Below are 4811 nucleotides of genomic sequence, written 5' to 3' on the forward strand. Positions count from 1 at the left end.
CTTGTGTTTTGTAGCAATTCAAATTCATGTTTTCTCACCACATAATCTGACCTTTTTGTTTGTTTGTTTTTTGTGAGGAATTTCATAGGTAGTTTCTTGGATAATAGAAATGAAACATAAGTTTGCAACAGATATTTTGTCCCTCTTCACCCACATACTAATGTGATATGGAAATTTACATGTTTCCCTGGACCCTTCAGACGGTATGCAGCAGCCAGGGAGCTCAGGTCACCATTGCAATGGACTCAGCCCCACCCATTTTGCCAAGCTCTTCACTTTCAACAAAGCCCAGGTTTCCTACAGTTTTCTTGTTGTGGCAGAGAGTTGCTTGCCTGGCCCCACCTCCATTCTCAACCCTTTCTCCTGGCCATATTCCAGTTAGGAGTGGCTGTGGGGCAGTTATGACCATGAAGAAAAGGGTTAGAATCACAGAGATGACATTGCTGAGCTGTTGAACCAACATCAACAAGTCCTGTTTGCAGACTTCTTGTCAGAAAGATATATTAGAAAAATATGCCCTGTGGGTTTTCTGTTACTTGCAGCCAAAAGCATTTGTAATGACACCACAAGCATAATAGTGTAGTTTTTTTGTTTTTTGTTTTTTTTTGTTTTTTTTTTTAAGAGATAAGGTCTCATTCTGTTGCGCAGGCTGGAGTGAGTGGTGCAGTCATGGCTCACTGCAAGCTCAAATTCCTGGGTTCAAGTGATATTCTTCCCTCAGCCTCTGAAGTAGCTGGAATATAGGTGTGCACTACCATCCTGGCTAATTTGTAGAGACAGGGTCTCATGTTGGCTAGGCTGGTGTCGAACTCCTGGCCCCAAGTGATCCTCCTGCCTTGGCCTCCCAAAGTGCTGGGATTATAAGCGTGAGTCCCTGCTCCTGTCGTAGTGTAGTTTCAATGCCTGCCTGTTCATTATTCCTTCTGTGATTTTTTTTTTTTTTTTTTTTTTTTTTTGGAGACAGGGTCTTCCTCCGTTGCCCAGGCTGGAGTGCAGTGGTGCAGTCATGACTCACTGCAGCCTCCAATTCCTGGGCTTAAGTGATCCTCGCACCTCAGCCTCCCAAGTAGCTGGACTACAGGCACATACCATCATGCCTGGCTAAGTTTTGTATTTTTTGTGGAGATGGTGTTTCACCATGTTGCCCAGGCTAGTCTCAAATTCCTGGGTTTAAGTGATCCACCCGCCTCAGCCTCCCAAAGTGCTGGGATTACTGGCATGAGCCACTGCACCCAGCCTGTGATTGTTTTTGATATTTCTTATCTAGCTACCAACAGTTTTTGTTCTTGCTGTTGTTCCTGACTCTCTTAAATGTTTTCCCCACCCTGACTATTCTCATTATCCTTGTAATAAGATTTTTTTTTTCTCTTGAAATAACTTTATTTTCCAAGTAGGTAGGCTTGCATTTTCAGTTTTCTAGTTTCCTTGTTCAAAAATATGTAATCAGCAATCCCTCAACAACCAGCAGGAAGATACTATCCTCTGCCAAGTGAAGTATATTATTTCTTGACAAACCCCAAGTTGGTTTTTTGGTGGGCTTTTTTGTTCTACATTAGAATAGATTTCCTACCTTCTCAAAGCACATTTCCAACACCAGTGATGCATTAGAATTGAGTTGACTTTGTGCTCCCCGGTGTTTCGAAGTATAACTCCTGGTATCCTGGGGGACATGACCATATGCCCTAAAATCCTGGGAAGCCTCAGGGGCCTTATTTTGGGCTCCCGGTAACTGCTGTGTTCACTTTAGAATTCTTGAGGATTGGGGATTCAGTTTAGGCCTTCCTCATGAGCCTATACATAAATGACCTGATGCCTAAATGTTATAAAATCCAGATTTGATTACTTTTAAATTTGATGAAATTACTGTAAATGCTGATGCTTTCTCTCGCAAGTTATGTTAATAGCTTCTTTTCCTGACTTCTCCCTCTTGCCCTGGAAGAGTCCCTTCTCCCACTTCTTCAAATGCCTTTGAGTGGGTTGCATTGCCCTCCAAACTGGGTGTGTGTTGGTGCTCTCAAACTAAGGTGCTTAAGCAAGGACATTTCACCAAGCATTCTAATAGTATTTTATATTTGGAGACATTTTTATAAAAGGTTTTATAATATAGACTGCAAGAAGGTAATGTTCAAAATCTTGACTGGTTGATATGCAGATGATAGTGGTTTTCAAGGCAGGGAGGGGAGACGTGACTACCCAGGAGTGTGTATCAAAATCTGAAGAGGACCCAGATTGGAAACAGTGGCAGGGGCCCCCTGGGGAGGGGGGATCAAAAGGTCACACTTTTACAATGAATATGTATTTGTGTTTTAATTATGAAATCTAAATAAAAATTTCCAACAGTCCGTTAAGATTCCTATAACAAAATACCATAAACAGAGGGGCTTATAAACAATGGAAATTTATTTCTCACAGTTCTGGAGGCTGGGAAGCCCAAGATCAAGGTGCTGGCAGATTTGGTATCTGGGGTGGGCCTGCTTCCTGGTTCACAGAAGGCCCAGCCATCTTCTTGCTGTGTCTTCACATGGCTGAAGGGGTGAGAGAGCTCTCTGGGGTTTTTCACAAGGGCACTAATGCAATCACGAGGACTTCGCTCTCTTGGCCTAATCATCTCCCGAAGGCCTCACCTCCTAAATACGGTCACCTTGGGAGTTAGGATTTCAGTGTGTGAATTTTGGGGGAACAGAAGCATTCCATCATTGGAATTAGGTATTCGGAGAAATAGCCACTTACACAGAGGATAATTTAGATGGCAGCAATCGGGAAAGAGCATTTTAAACAGGTTTTGCCAGATAGAAAGCACACTCTCTTCTCAGATTGGAGAGGCTAAGTGTACGATGGATTTATTTTAAAATGATCCTCTTCCCCTCAAAACAAAAACAAAAAACAAAACAAAACAAAAAACCCCCACAAAATCCCAACCAGGTCAAGAAGAGCGAAATTTTATATCAAGAAGTGTGAAATTTTATATCAGAAAAGGGCTGTTGATCTGGTTTCTCTGGCAAGCAGGCTCTGAGTAGAAATGAACGTGCGGGACATCTCTCTGGGCATGTCCTCAGGATAATACTCAAGTGAGGGGGGAGCTGGGCTGTGGTGCAATCTCAGCAGGGCCTCAGCAGAAACCCGGGGGCTCTAGAGTTGTCCCCCATCGCTCTGGGAGTGCTGAGTCTCTACACTTTCTCATTGACTAAGCATTGGGGGGCTTGACCTTGAACAACGCAACCTTCTTGAGCTGAGGGCAGTTTTCAGAGAGGGTTGTCAGAGGACAGCCTCTGTTGAGGACAGAGCATGGTGGTGCATCACAGTCCGTCCACTACAGACGACACGGATTCTGAAATTGTTGCAGAGCCGGACATAATAGCTTGCCTTAAGTTCCAAAGCCTGCCTTGCATTGTAGTTAGCTTGAGTAGTACAAATGGTCCAGAATTTCCAGTACCTACTGCCTTGTTATCCTTTGACCAGACTAGTTCTTATATTTATCTTGTGGGAAATGTTGGCTTGTAAAAGTTGGTGGTGGGGTTGGGTAGGAAAGCCTTCCTGTGTCTAAAGATCTATTCCTGTCAGCTCCTGAAGTGTCAGTGCCTGTGGCCTTGCTCATGGGTTATTCCAGGGTAACTTCTGTAGCTGCATGGGGAAAACTAGGGCTGGGAAACCTATGGCTGGTTGGTCACAGCTTTGTCCTTTCCTCTTCATGGAAATTCCTGTGTTTACAAGGGCTCAGAGCATGAAGCAGTGATCACAGCATGGAAGTGTATCGGGAGAACTGAGCTATCACTTCTCTGGCCTCAAACTGCTCAACTGTAAAATGAGGAGGCCAAATGGAACGTGCTCCAAGGTCCAATGTACAACACTAACGTTCTACGATTTACTTCCTCCAGTGGAAAAAAACACAATCACAGCTCAGCTGGGTTGCAATTTCAGTTTCTGCACTCTGTGTCAAATTTGGACACAGTGGGGAAGTGGTCTGTGGGTCCCAGAGAACTTCTGTTCCACTGTATTTAAGAATAAACTGTAATTGACCTTTTAGGTGATAAGGCTCTCACTTTGGTTTTTTGTTTGTTTGTTTGTTTTTGAGAAGGAGTCTTGCTCTGTTGCCTAGGTTGGAGTGCAGTGGCACGATCTCGGCTCACTGTAACCTCTGCCTCCTGGATTCAAGCGATTATCCCACCTCAGCCTCCAGAGTAGCTGGGATTACAGGTGTGGGCCACCACTTCCGGCTAATTTTTGTATTTTTAGTAGAGATGGTTCCACCATGTTGCCCCAGCTGGTCTTGAACCTCTGACCGCAAGTGATCTGCCCGCCTCGGCCTCCCAAAGTGCTGGGATTACAGGTGTTAGCCACCTGGCCCAGCCATAAAGCTCTCACATTGAATGGCACCTACCATGTGCCAGTTCTGTTCCTAGTGCTTGCCATGGAGGTATATCAACACTATGCAATGTTGGCTATTGTTATCCTCATTTTACAGATGAGGAGCTAGGCATAGAGAGACAGTCTCCACCCCAGTAGATAACCCAGGTTCTCACAGCTGATTAAGTGGCAGAGCTGGAATTTTCATTTTTTATTTTTCCCCTGAACCTGAGCCATTGTCCTGCCTCAACCTTCCAAGAATCTGGGACTACAAGCGCATGCCACTGTGCTGGGCTTTAAGAGCTGGGATTTGAACCCAGGCAGATGGGTTTTCCAACCCATGTTTTAAGCTCCTAGTCAACAGTTCCCATATTCTATGTTTATTTATCTATTTATTTAGATTTTGCTGTAATCCAGAAAGAATTTAAGGCAGTTTATAAGGATATGTATAGCATGGAAAAATAATG

This window comes from Macaca thibetana, chromosome 4, assembly GCF_024542745.1.
Source record: "Macaca thibetana thibetana isolate TM-01 chromosome 4, ASM2454274v1, whole genome shotgun sequence".
Taxonomy (NCBI): Eukaryota; Metazoa; Chordata; class Mammalia; order Primates; family Cercopithecidae; genus Macaca; species Macaca thibetana.